We start from the raw sequence: 15033 nt of genomic DNA on the forward strand, positions 1-15033 counted from the left end.
AGCAAAGCAATCTGATAACAGACCCTTTGTCACTAATGTTGTTTCAGTTCTGGACATATGGAATTTGAGATACAGAGTGGGGTATGCAAGTGATGCTGTCCAGGAGGTATTAGGAAATAGTCTGAGCTCAGGGGAAAGGTTTGGGTTGAACGTAGTCTCGGTAGTCTTCGTGGTAGGAGAAAAATGAGAAAGGAAACCGATTCTATCAGTTCACAATAGTTCAAACATCCATTATCATTTCTGGGTCTCCCGCCTTGTGCCTCTCTCCACAAAGAAATCAGAGTATAACTATCTGGCTTTGAGGTCACAGGAAATGGGGTAGTTTTCAAATTCAGCTCTTGGCAATGAAAGCTAGTAGATGCAGTGCTTTTCAATCTGAAGAGGACCCCAAGTCCAATGGGTTAGAGGTCTTTTAGGACCCTAGACTACACACACGACCAACACCTCCCAGAAATTGTCCCAAAACCTTCCCCAGAGAAATGCCGCGCAAAGGTGTCCGCAGCCGAAGAGGGTGCAGGGGGAGAAGAGACGCGGGCGCAGTGACATCACTAGGCAGCCGGGTGATTCCCCAGCCTTTGGCGTCATGCGCCGATGACGTCATCCGAGGCACTCGCCCTCCCCCACGCCTGGGTAGGCCTCCTCACGTGGGTCAGGCAGCCTTCCCCACCCCCTCCCACCTGCGGGGCGGGCCGGGCTCTGCCGGCGCCGCTGCCTCGCGGGGGAGGGGGCGGGAGCCGGTGGGAGAGGCGGTCGGGCCTGGTCCGGCAGCGTACAATAGCTCGGGGGAGGGAGGGCGGGCGGGGGAGGCGGCCTGGCCGCGGCTGCAGCTGGAGCCCTAGGTGCCGGCGGCACAGTAGACACCCCCTCTCGGCTTCCTCCACATCGCTCCCTCCCGCGGTGCTCGTCCCTCGCGCCTTCCCGCTGTCTCCCTCACCGGCTTTGCGGTCGGACTTCCCAAACGCTTTCCCCTCAGACGCCTACCCCTCTTTCAAGGGGCCTCGCGCTCTCAAGATCTCCTCAAAGCATTCTGTCTCCCCTCCTCGTTCCCCAGAGGCCCTTTCACAGTCTTGCCCCTCACAGCACCCCTTTCTCCCGCGTCGCGTAATTGCCTCCGGCCTCCTTGCCGTCGCTGACCCCCGTCCCCCACCCCGTCCTAAGGGGACTCCCCGGCACTAGCAGGGTGGGGGAGGCGCCGAGTACGCGGCGGCGGCGGCGGCGGGAGGGAGAAAGTGAAGCGGCCCCTCGCGCACACTCGAGCGCTCACTCCCCGGCTCGACCGCCGCCACCGGGGCGGAGGAGGAGGAGGAGCGGAGTCTAGCCGAGCGAGCGCGGAAGGTGAGAGGCGGCCTCCCGCGCGGCCCCCCTGGCGTCGCAGACTGCGGGGCTGGGGCGCGGGGGTGAGGGCGGCGCGGGTGGGGGGGCCTGGGCCCATTCATTCCCAGCTGCTGGGCAGGGTGGGAGGGAGGGGGCACCAGGTAAGGTGAGGCGGGGCGCCGCCGGGCGCGGCTGGCCGCTCTTGGCGGACCAACAAAGGCTCCCTGTGCACTGCCCGGAGAGGCCGGCGGTCTCAGAAGCTGGGGACCCGGGGGGAACCCGGGGGAGGACCGGAGCGGGGGAGGGGCCGGGAGACCCGACAGGTCTGGGGCTGGGAGCCGCCTCCCTTGCGAACTTTGCGGTCTTTCGGCGCTAACCCTGGCGGGCCATCAGGAAACCTAGCAAAGCGGAGTCCGATTCATCCAGCCTGGGGGAAAAAAAAAAAAAAAGAAAAAAACAAAAAACAAAGAAACCCTCCTGTCCAGGCCGGGGGGAATCACCTTTAGGGTTCACCTCCTGGAAAAATACGAGGGAAGGGAGCTTGACTTATGCAGCCCCTCCCCCACCCCGGGAATACCCTAACTTGTGGAGTTAGCAACAGACAAGGAAAGGAGAATGACAGTTACTTTATGTTTAATACTCCATTTCGAAAGACAGATTATTATGGCCTTTACTGTCTTGAATGTTTCAGCAGCAGACATTGCTGAGGGTATTTTGGAAGAATGCTTTACAAGTTTTGGTATTTGTGTGTGTTGGGAGCAAAGTGCTTCTTGTTAAACTGCTTGGGTAACTGTCTTACAATTTTCCCCCAAAACTGAAAGGTGAAGAAAAGGGTTTGTACTATGGTTACCAATAAAAATTCAAATTCATTAGTCTAGCCCATATTTTAAAACTTGTCCCTGAGAATAACCTTTCATTTTGTCTACTGTGTCTTTGTCAGGAGAAAACAGGAATCAACAGTATATAGATGCCTCATTGGTCTTACCTTGTGACTTCACTTACTTACTTTGTGACCTTGAGCAGGACATTTCCAGCCTTAAAATTCCAGCACTTTTTAAGTCCTAGAAATCAGCAGGTATCTAGCACGTACTCCGCTTTTAAAGAGTCCATTGAGTAATCCTGCCACACGCCTCATCTCCTCCCCCGCTCTCGCAGCAAGGTCTTTGCTGGCATCTACCTTCAGACTCCTTTCAGGCAAAACTTACTTCTCAATGGATTTCCCAGAAATCTAGCAGGATTTTTATGGCACTTGTAACATTTTTGTTCCTATTTGGGAAATCCTTTATCAGGTGCATATGAAATCCACCTCACCTCAGCTGGAGACTCTACTTCTCCAAAGGGTTTTGGGAACATGAACTCTGAAGCTTATCTGTATCTTACCTATATGAGATCATGCGTTTATTGGTAAATTTGCTTACTCAGTCATTCATTTACCCAGTATTACCAGAGTGTGGAGAGCTACTGTTCTGAGTCTCCTGCTAGCGCTATAGGGATTCAGAGTCTATTAAGACATTCTCTGTTTTCAAAGAGCTCAAAGTCTAGTGGGTGAGGTAGACATGTAAACAATGAAGGCCTCCCCTAATCTCTGGGGGGGACTCCAGTTGTACAAGGAGTAGTGTGCAGTAATTGAGGCGGCTGGACCTGTTCTACAAGTCTTGTCCAGGCCAAAGTGAGTCTTGTGGGGAAGGTGGTGACCTACCTCTCATCCATAAGATAGCACTTGACAGAAAGCTTGTTCAGTTCAATTAAATATACATTTATTAAGCACACTTTATGAGGCCCCGGAGGCTTGGAGAAACCAGCGCTTTGTGAAAGAAGGGCCCTATGTATCCTGAGAGATATTTGTAAAATTATACCCAATCACTTCATTTCTCCTTACTTCCCAACTAGTCATTGGCTAAAGATAAATTTTTAAACTTTTTGGAGCACTGGGTGGCTCAGTCGTTAAGTGTCTGCCTTCGGTTTGGGTCATGATCTCAGGGGCCTGGGATTGAACCCTGCATCGGGCTCCCTGCTCAGCTGGAAGCCTGCTTTTCTCTTTCCCACTTTGCCTGCTTGTATTCCCTCTCTCACTGTTGCTATCTGTCAAATAAGTAAATAAATCTTAAAAAAAAATAAACATTTTAACGTGAATAAGAAGCTCTCGGAGATCAGATTACTGCTTACCTTTGCAGCCTCACTTTATATAACTCCTCTGCCATACACTTTCTCATCTCTGCTTTTGTCTGGTGCGGTTCTTCCCTGTTGAAATGCTGCCCCCCCCCCCCCCATCTGCCTGTGGAGAAGTGCTTGTTGGACCTCTGGGAAGCTGTCCCTAAGTCACTCCTATTACTTCCATAGAATTGGTTGCTCTTCTGTCCTCTGGCTCAGGTACATACAGTCTCAAAGCTCTCTATAGTACTCTATTGCAATTATTCAATTATTGCCCCCCCCCCCCATTAACCTGTGAATTTCTTGAGGGCAGGTTCTGTTGGGTTAGAATAGTTAGCTCCAAGTGCAGTCCCAACAGCATGAACATAATCTGGGAATTTGATAGAATTGCAAATTACTTTTCCCATCCCAGACCTATAGATGAAAAACTGTGGGGTTGAGGCCCCCAAACCTCTGCTTTAACAAGCCCTCCAGGTGATTCTGACACTTGCTAAGGTTTGAAAAACCACAGGGTTAAAAGATCTGTTTTTGATAAGACCAGCTCCTTGCCAGCTCCCTCCCACTCTTTCCTTCTGTGTTTTCTTTCTCTCTCTCTCTCCCTTCTTTTCCTTCCTTAGCACTTACTGCCTGTCAGTCCATCCCATCTATCTGTCATGTATCTTTTGCCAGTAGATTGAAAGCTGCCTGAGAGCATTGTGTCTGTTTTGTTTGTTACCATATTCCCAGTGCCTAGAGCAGTAGCATATAGCAGGATCTCAAATATTTGTTGAATGAAAAGTGTAAAAGGATTTAGTCCTATTTGCAGCTAGCTGTTTATAGTGGGGTTTTATTTAAGAATAGTTCTTAGAATGAAGAGGACCCACACTCCAATATGCAAATCCAAGTGGATTCTAACATTTTTGGGGATTTGTTTTAGACTGAGTTTTCTCCTGTTTTACATCTGTCCTGCTCCACCAAAGCCTGCAGTATTTTTCAGCTAGAGTTCTTTGAGTCAAAACCTGAAAACTGCTGTTGAAATATCTTAGACTAGGATTGTTTCTTGGGAATTTGCAAACTGGTTTTGCAAATCTAAATAAGTGCCCTAATGTTTGAGTCTTTTGACTTGAAACTGTCTCTTCCGGATCTTCTGTGGTTTTTGTCTTTCTCTAGTGATACTTAAAGCCATACAAGGGCCTGTTTGACTCCACACAAAGGTTTCTCTTCCTTGTGAAGCTCTTAAAATATTTTGTTTCTTTCACTTTCCTATTAGCCCTAAGATTTCATATCCAGTTTTTTCCTTTCCTAACTACCCTTGGAGAGTTTGGCTTCATTTGTTCATTTATTTATAAATACTTCTTGAGTCTTTCTCTACCATGTGCAAGGCCCTATGCTGGGACAGGATGTTCAGGTGTGCATTGGATGCAGTTCAAATCCTCACGGTGTTAAAGGTATTACAGCATGGTATGGTAAGTGCTGAGATGAAAGGATGAATGAGAGGGGTACAAAAGTGACCTATACTCATCAAGCTGGAAGAAATTTGTCTTTCTAATTTTTTTCTCAGTTTAGGAATAGTTTATCAAATAAGTATCATTTTGATAAGCAGACCTTTAAAAATTTTTAGTTAAGAGATCAGTAGCTTTGATGGGGAAAATGAAAAGAAAAATCAAGGTGGAATCAATAATTGTTAATTTGAGACAATTCTCAGTTATGTTTTTGCTCATTTTAATGAATTTCTCTTTCCACCTTTTTTATCTTTCTAAATGGTAATTAGAAAGTAGCGAAAAAAACTTTTTTTTTGGAAAGAGAGAATCTTAAGGTTTTCAAAAGCATATATATCATTTCATAGATGTCATTTTAATTCTTCTTTTTTTTTAAAGATTTTATTTATTTATTTGTCAGAGAGAGTGAGAGAGCGAGCACAGGCAGAGTGGCAGGCAGAGGCAGAGGGAGAAACAGGCTCCCTGCCGGGCAAGGAGCCCAATGTGGGACTCTATCCCAGGACACTGGATCATAACCTGAGCCGAAGGCAGCCGCTTAACCAACTGAGCCACCCAGGCGTCCCTGTCATTTTAATTCTTAAGGACTAATATAATTTGGGGTGGGAGGAATGGTCAGGGAAACTTAATTTAGTCTCTTTTTACTGTATGATCTTATGGAAGTAATTTTATCTCTGTGCCTTTTGTCTAACTATAAGATGGGGTGAGTGACGGTTGCTATGATTGGCTTACAAGTTTATGAAGCAACTAAATAAAATACTGAATATAAAGGAAACTTTGGAAAGTATAATTTGATTTCAGTTGTTAGGTGGTGGTAAACTCTATTGAATATCTGTTATGTACCAGACATTATATGAGTTGTTTTCTCCAGTCTTCAAAATAAGCATGTAAGATGATTACTAGTATCTCTGTTTAATGGATAAGGAGGTTGAAGCTCACACTGACAATGGGAACTTGTTCAAGGTTTTGCTGAAAGTAAGTGGTAGACCCCCATTCCAGTTCATATTCACCTGATACCAGCAATAATGAGTTATGTTCATTAGCCAGGCTGCTTTAATTTTTCCGTACCGAGGGTATAGGAATGTTTTGTAAGTATATTGCTATGAGAGTTAAAATAAATTTTTTCTTCGTTTAGTCTACTCTCTTTCTTTGTGCACAGAAAGATTGGTGAGGACAGTTTTACGTGCCTGTACATTTATCCTTCACACAGGAAAAGAATAACATCTCCCTGGTGTTTTTTGTTTAGTCTTCACAACAGCCCTGTGAGATAGGTATTTCCATTTTAGTAATTAGGAGACTGGATTATAGAACTCTTGGTTTGCTCAAAGGCACATCACTAACTAATGACTAAATATTGGTTTAAAACTACATTTTTTGAATCTCAATGTAGTACTTCACTTTTGCCACTGTATCATATTGCCTTTTAAACCTTCAAACTAAACTTTGGAGCCCTAGAAGTATCCTTTTAGATTGCTTTCTAATCCCTTTGGCCTTTTCCCCCTAAGAAGATCTTGACAGAAGTCCAGAGTGCGAACTACAAAAAGATAATTACTGGTAAAACACCAACAGATGGTCATATTATAGACTCACAAGATAACACTTTACCACTGAAGCTGAAAGATCAGACTTTATTTATCCAGTGTTCTGAGTCAGTGCTGCCTGAATATTTATTTCCCTTTGCCATCATAAATTTATTATCATTATGTCATGTTTTTCTACTATTGTGTTAAGCTTTATCTTTCATAAGTAATTTCCTCCACCATTCTATCCTTCCAGTCTTTGAGATGGGGGAAATGATCTATGTGCTAGGATCCTCCAGATTATCCCCTCTCTAAGAATTGTGTAATAATAAGTCTAGAAAGAACCAGAAGTTTATTGATCCCTCATTAATATGATTTTGCTTGGTATTAATTCTCTAAAGTTGATCTAAGTCTTAGTTCTAACAAGTCCATTATGTCTGGCTCTTATTCATGGAGTCAGGGTGAGGTAATTTGCATGCAGTATTGGGAAGTTCACTCTTGTGTATAGGACTTTCTTACTTCACTTTTCCACTTCCAGTGATCTCCTCATATTTTGATGATGACACAATATGTGTGGCTTCCACCCTCCTCTGCCAGCCTGTATCTTCAAGGCCTCACTTTCCTTATTCTCTCCTTGATTCTCACAAAGCTGGGATTCATGTCTTTCTCATTTGAACCCTTGTCCCCACGTACTTTCTATGTTGCGGCAGTATTGCCTGTCGCTTTCTAGGGAAGGAGACAGATGTAGAAGGGAGACCATTAAGTTTGAAGTTAGGCAAAGACCTATTTGGACACTTATTTAAATACCTATTTCTTAGTTTGAAAATAGAAATAACACCTAACTTACAGAGTTGTGAAGATTCAATTAATAATACGTGTGAAAATGAATATTGTATACCTGAAACCAATATAATGCTGAGTGTTGACAGTACTGGATTAAAAAAATAATATACATGAAAAAGAATTGTAGGATGTTAAGTTATATAGATGTTAGGTAGAATTGTTATAACTTAATGACTTCAATTGTTTTTAGCAGTGATCCATTTGAACTACTTGTGAAGATATTAAAAAAAAAAAAATACTGTTGCCTGGGCTCTAAAGTCTACTTAATCAAAATCTCTTGGAATTTCTATTTTTGAAGGTTTATAGGTGATTCTGGTATACAGCCAAGATTGAGCAGTATTGCTTTACATTATAATATTTTGCATAGAAGTCTTAGGTACCTAGCATATGAAATCTTTTAACAGTCTTTTTTTTTTTTTTTTAAGATTTTATTTATTTATTTGACAGACAGAGATCACAAGTAGGCAGAGAGGCGAGCGGAGAGAGAGAAGGAAGCAGATTCCCCACTGAGAAGAGAGCCCAATGCTGGGCTCAGTCCCAGGACCCTGAGATCATGATCTGAGCTGAAGGCAGCCTTAACCCACTGACCCACCCAGGCGTCCCGCATATGAAATGTTTTAATTGTCATTTAAATTTCATTTGCTAAACACATATTAAACATGGGGCATTGTCAGGGGCTCTGAAGAAATAGATGAATCATACCTGGTCCCTGCTCTTAGGCTTATAGTTGAGAAACAGACATGTCCATAGACAATTATATTGAGACAAAAATGACACGTGGAGTTACAGGCTCATGCTGTGTAAAGAGAGGAAAGGCATCTACTTCACCTGAAATGGGGGTTGTCTGGCAAGCTTTCTTAAGACAAGTGACAGCTAAGCTGTGTTCTGAAAGGGGAGCACGGTTTAACCAAGCACAGTTGAGGAGGAGTGGGAAGAGAGGAGAGTGGAAGAACCTTCCTGAAAGAGAGCAGGGTGAGGACTGTATGGCTTGAGAACATGTTTGGGGAACTCTGGGTATTTTGGTACACTTAGAGGATAGGACACAAAGTGGGGAGGGGTAAGAGCAGAGAGGAAGACGAGGCCTAGATGGTAAAGGGCCTCTAGTGTACAAAATATTTTTACTAATATTATCTCACTTTATTCTTTCAACAACTCTGTGGCTTAGTTAGGGCAGATATTGTTTTATCTCCATATTATAGAATAGGAAACAGGTTAATTGAGTTGCCTGAGGCTATATAGCAGCACAGCTATGATTTGTAGGAGGTTCTTTAGACTTGACAATACAGAAGAATAAAGGAAAAAAAAACCCCAAACCTGCTAATTTTATTGTGGAAATGTAGCCAATAATATCATTTCATGTATTTTTTAATGTTCTTAAAAAATGAATTTGGGTTGGTGATCTCCCTGTTTCCTAGCCACCTGCTTTCCCCAACATCATTGTTCATTGGGGATAAATGAGATCAGGAACAAATCAGCATCATCAGCCTCATCACAACTGACCTTTCACCAAGGACTTTCATGGCACCAAGTACTTTACTTTGATTTTTCTCTCCTCAAAATAATCCTATAAGAGATACTCTGTTTTATACTCATTTTATAGATGAGGAAATTTCTTTTTTAAGATTTATTTATTTATTTGACAGAGAGAGAGAGAGAAATCACAAGTAGGCAGAGAGGCATGCAGAGAGGGGGAAGCAGGCTCCCTGCCGAGCAGAGAGCTGGATGCAGGGCTCATCGCAGGGCTTATCGCAGGGCTTATGGCAGGGCTTATGGCAGGGCTTATGGCAGGGCTTGATCCCAGGACCCTGAGATCATGATCTGAGCTGAAGGCAGAGAGGCCCAACCCACTGATCCACCCAGGCGCCCCTATAGATGAGGAATTTTAGGAGCAGGAAGATCAAGCTGGGATTTGAAGACATTTTTATGATTATTACTGTGTGACCATGGCAAATCACTTAACCACTCTGAGCCTCAGTTTTCCTTAGCTGTTTTATAGATGCATTACATCTAATGCTAACTTCCCCAGCTCAAATATTTTATGATAGTGATTTTTTTTACCTTCATACTCCTCCTCTCTGCCTTCACCCTTGTTCTGTAATACACTAGGACATAGTCCATCAGTAACTGTTTTAGTGTGGAAACAGCTCTCAATGGGCAAGAGGTTGGGGAATGAGTACAGTGGGACCTGATAACAGTGGAGGGACTCTTAGTCCCCTATCACCTGTTGGAGAATTACTATATTTATAACATTTCTTCCATTTAAGATTATTTTCCTATCTGGACTTATCTGATCAGTCCTGTGTCTGAGATTTTTATTTAATATCAGGGTAGATTTTTCTTGATTAAGGAGTTATCTATATATAATCTGCAAAGTAACTTAAAACAAGAAACCAGGTGAGCAAAGGGAAAAAATTCATGATGATACTGTTTGGAAAGTCCAATTTCCTGAGCAGCTTAGAGACAGTTAATATATATTTAGGCTTTACTATTTTCTTTCTTTCTTTTTAAAAGATTTTATTTATTTATTAGACAGATCACAAGTAGGCAGAGAGGCAGGCAGAGAGAGAGAGAGGAGGAAGCAGGCTCTCTGAGGAGCAGACATCCCGATGCGGGTCTTGATCCCAGGACACTGGGATCATGACCTGAACTGAAGGCAGAGGCTTTAACCTACTGAGCCACCCAGGCACCCCATAGGCTTTACTATTTTCAAAACACTTTCATATATAATCTCATTTAATATAATTCTATCCTTAAGGCATCATATTTTTATAGATGGAAACATGTTAAGAGCTTGTCTGTAATAACAAGGCCACGAGTTTGGAAATGCATCTTTAATCCATATCCTCTGTCTCCAAATCTAGTTGGCTTCTGATCATTTGGATGTTGCTTTGACCAGTAGCACTTCCTTCATTTTCCTTGACTTCTAAAAAATTCCTTGATCCTTGGGGCATGGCAAAAGCTATTTACAGCTTGTTCTCTTTCCAAAAATCATGGCTTTTTTTGCTTTGCTTTGTTTTTGTTTTTGTTCTTTAGAGAGAGAGAAAATGCATGCCTGTGCATGGGCAAAGGGGTTGGGGGACATGGTGGGGATGGGGGTAGGGAAAGAGAAAATCTTTTTTTTTTTTTTTAAAGATTTTATTTATTTACTTGATAGAGAGCAAAAGTAGGCAGAGAGGCAGGCAGAGTGGGAGGGAGAAGCAGGCTCCCCGCTGAGCAGAGAGCCCAATGTAGGGATCGATAAAGCAGAAGCTTAACCCACTGAACCACCCAGGTGACCTGGGAGAGAGAGAATCTTAAGCACACTCAGTGTGCTCAGTCAGTGCTGCACACTCAGGCTGCACATTCAGTGCCCAGATCTACTTGGGAATCGGGGATCAATATCATGACCCTGAGGTCATGACCTGAGCCAAAATCAAGAGTCGGATGCTTCACTGACTGAGTCATGCAGGCGCCCCCAAAATCATGTTTCTAACTATTGCTGCTTGCCAGAGCATTCTCTGAAGTTGACTGTTTTGTAAAGGTCCCAGGCTAGATGGGAATGGCAAAATACACATACTTTCATTTGCATACAAACTCAGTACATCTCTACAGTGCATGTTTATCAATTTCTTGGTTAGTCTATAAATATTTATTGGTTGCTTCCTATGTGCCAAGCATTGTGATTAATACTCAGGGTACAATCATAAACAATATAGAAATGATCCTTTTTCTTGCTTGTCTATAGCTTACATTCCAGAGGGGAATACCAAAAAAAGCATTGAATGTACAAATAAGTAGTTGCAGGTTTTAAGTCCTACAAGGGAGATAAAGGACTAATACAGAGAATTTTGGAATGATGAAAGGGAAGGCCTCGTTGAGGAGATGATGTTTTTAAACTAATAAATGCAAGATGAATAGGTATTGGTCATTCAGAGAATAGGGTGTAGAGCCTGTAATGCAGAGGGAACATTTTAAATGCACAAAGACCCTGAAAGTAGATAAAAGTTTAGAGCTATCATACTCAAGATAGTAACTCCTAGACAATACTAGACATACTACTGAACACTTGAATTGTGGCTGGTTCAAATATAGATGAGCTGTAAGTATAAAATACATACTAGATTTTGAAGGTTTAGTACTGAAAAAAGAATATAATACAACTAATTTTTATGTTTAGTATATATTGAAATATTAACATTTTAGATAAATTGAGTTAAAACAGACTTTCAATTTAATTTCACCTGCTTTTTTTTTAGCTTTTAAAAATATAGCTACTAGAAAATTTAAGATTACATAAATGGCTCATGTTAATGGCTCATATTATATTTCTGTTAAATAGCTCTGGTTTAGCTCAACATAGGAACTAAAAAAAAAAAAAAAGTGATTATGGCTGGTGTACATGGAACAAGAGTGAATGATACTTGATAAAGTTGGGGTGGTAGGAAGAAACTTTTCAAAATGTTACCCTATGCAATATCCTGTTTAATTCTGAGAGACTGAGAAGGGATTATTAAATCGATTTTATAGACAGAGACAATTATTGCCTGAGGGCCCTCCCCACCTGTATAGTGCCACACTTTTAGCTTAGTATGTTGAGTGTAGAATGTTCTCTATCACTGTCAGCTGACACAGACAAGTAAACCAATATGGATGGGCAAGCTGATTATATCTATAATATCAATGGTATCTTGGTATCTATAATATCTAAGTAGAAATTTTGGTCAAAGATTGAAATTTTCATCACACACACACAAAATCCTTCCTGTAGGTTCACTCCTCTTGAAAATGTTTCATGGTACACTTATTTCAACTTTTTTGTATGTTTAAAAATTATAATAAAGTATTAGGAGGGAAGTATGTACAGAGAGCACTCATATACTCACTCTTTAGATTCTGTAATGTTTTGCTGTATTTGAATATCTATGCATCCCTTAATCCATTCATTAATCTATCTTGTTTTGAAGCCATTCCAAATAAGTTGCAGGCACCAGTGCACTTCACTCTAAAACACTTAAGCATTTGTATCATTATTTATCTACATAGAATCATACTCTTACCCATTACACTATGGGATTATTTGATTAATGTCTATCTACCCTACCAGACCCTAAGCTCTAGAGAATTATTTCCCTTTAAGACATGGATCCTAAAGAGGATGAGCTTTAATATAGTACCCTTTTCCTTAAAATAAAAATTACCATTTTCTGCTCATAATTGTATTCACAGTTCCTAGCATATAGTAGTCACTCAAGAAATATTTTTTGTTTGCAAAAATGAATGTGGAGCCAGCATCAAACTGAGGTCCATATGACTTTACTGAGAGCATTTGTTTGGTTTTTCTCAAGTTCAATAAACATACAAGAATCCTTCCATTGGCTGATGTTGGGAGAGGGAAGGAGAGAAGAAACCTTAAGGTTCTCATATTCAGCTACCCAGTACAATTAGCTGATCTGGGTCAAAGTTAGATGCATGCCCTGATGCTACTAGCTAAGGATGTGGGAAATTCTTGAGCTGAACTAGTTGGTTACTGGCTACTTTGCCATTCTGGGTCTTTCTTCATTTCATTTAAGTTGAAGAATTCTATGTTACGAAAAATGGCATTAGATTGGGGTCTTTGTAGGCATATTTATCTTCCAGAGGATCCATTCTTTTTAGTACTATTCAAGGCAACATTTCAAAATTCATAGTTTCCTTTTAGATTATTTGGAGTTTCTTTAAAGTGCTACCTAATTTCAATAAGGCTTAACAATGTTACTAACTTCTGTTAAAAACAACAGGGCTCTGTTTCACAAACTATTTTGTAACACTATTCATAAATTTTAAAGTCAGCCAGATTCTATTACTCTAATGAATAAACACTTTATTGTTTCTTTTTTCTTATGTATAAACATACGTGTTTACATAGTTGTAATCACAATGTAGATCTAAATTGGTTGTTTGCCTTTTTTTTCTTGATGTATAAACATTTCTTAGTGCTCCTTTTAAAATTTTAGATGATATTTCATAATTTGCCTAAAACCATTGCATCAATCAGTCAGTTTTCTAGCAGAGAAACAGAAATAGAATTCTTTCTTTGTGGGGAAACCTCAGTTTTGCTCTTGAGGCCATTCAACTGATTGGATGAAACCTACTATTAGATAAGGAGGAATAATCCCCTTTATTTAATGTCAGCTGACTTGTAGATGTTAAATACATCTGTAAAGTACCTTCCCAGCAAAACCTAGATTAGTACCTAGATTTAATTAGGTAACTGGGTGCTGTAACCTAGCCAAACTGACACACAACCATCACAGTCATTTGGTTTTCTTTTCCTGTTATAAATCAGACTGTAATTTTATCTGTAACACTACTTACTTTCTCCCTTAAAAGATTTTTTTTTAATTCCATAGGTATGATTACTCTGTCAAGGAATATAAAGACCAAATGTGCTCTTGACAGGATTTAATATTTGCAAACTGAAAATATGACTACAGTCTTTCTTGCAGTGATTTCTTTAGGAGTTAATCTATTCAATTGACTAATTTTCTATTTCCGAGAGCCTGTTGCCCCCACCCCACCCCCCACCCCCTGCCACCATGTTTTTTGGCTCTGGAAATAGCTGTTTAAAAAAAAAAATTCAGGGTTATCTTCAATTCTCCCTTCCATCTCTGTCATGCTTTCCCCTGGATTTCTTCCTCCCCCGACCCCTAATTGCCCTACTATACTCTGCTTTCCATATCACAGTAAAATAGAAACTTCATATTCCTACTAATGAATCTAAGAATCTACTTGATTTGCACCTGTGTTTGTCTTTGCCTGTTTCTCTTTCAAAGGAAGGCCCACTCCTTCACATGCCTTTAGATTCCTTCCCATGGTCCCATTTCAGAAACCTCATTTCACTGCATCTTTTAGATTTTACTTTCTACTGAGTTATCATATGCAGCATTCAAATGTTCTTTTTAAATAAAAAAATTTTTCACTTCCCTACCAAATAAAAGCTCTCCTGAGATCCCATGTCAGCCTCCAGCTAAATCCTTTCTTTGCTCTTTTGCTCTTCTTCGAAGCCAGTCTTCTTTAAATAATGTTTACAACTTCTGGTTCCAGTTTCTTACCTCCTGTTTACCTGAAAGCTTACTCCAGTCTACTTCTGTCCTCACCACCTCATCACAACCACTCTTACTAAGGCCCATAATGACCTCCATGGTGCCAAATCTATATAAAACAAACAAAGAAAACCCCAAAGCAACCAAAAACCATAGGGGCACATACATACTCAGTAATCCCTTAAGGTCACAAAAATATTCAGTTGCGATTCAAATGTCATACTTTTTCTCGTCTTTAACAGTCTGAAGCAGAATCCAGATAAGGACTACACAGAAAGATTGGTTGATAGGTCTTTTTTGTTTCTTTTAATCTCTAAAATTCCTCTCAATCTTTTTCTCCCCCCTTTCTTTTTTCTTTTTTTTTTGGTTGAAGAAACCACATTGTTCTGTAGAATTTTCCACTGCCTCGATTTTTGCATTTTCCATTTTTGTTTGACAAGTTCCTTGGTCCTGTATGTACACGTAAGTTAGTATCTAAAGGCTAATTCAGATTCAGGTTTTTCTTTTCTTTTCTTTTTTTTTTTTTTTTTGTTTGTTTGTTTTGCATGACCACTTTCTAGGTATCAGTATGTTTTTTCATCAAGGGACTCTTTTTTTTTTTTTTTAAAGATTTTATTTATTTATTTGACAGAGAGAAATCACAAGTAGATGGAGAGGCAGGCAGAGAGA

General features: G+C 40.9%; 1 protein-coding gene across 2 annotated transcripts in view; it reads left to right on the top strand.

Annotated features, from left to right (window-relative positions):
• The first annotated feature begins 598 nt into the window (after positions 1 to 598).
• Positions 599 to 15033, top strand: part of PAK1 (p21 (RAC1) activated kinase 1) — a 154941-nt gene continuing 140506 nt past the window's right edge. Inside the window, exon 1 of one of the 2 annotated variants that reach the window (XM_082749563.1) lies at positions 599 to 1335. The gene's annotated coding sequence lies outside the window, so the exon portion shown is untranslated. The remainder of the gene's footprint in view (positions 1336 to 15033) is intronic. The other variant, XM_082749564.1, reaches the window with a different exon arrangement.

The sequence above is a fragment of the Mustela nivalis genome, assembly GCF_964662115.1.
Source record: "Mustela nivalis genome assembly, chromosome: 9".
Classification (NCBI taxonomy): Eukaryota; Metazoa; Chordata; class Mammalia; order Carnivora; family Mustelidae; genus Mustela; species Mustela nivalis.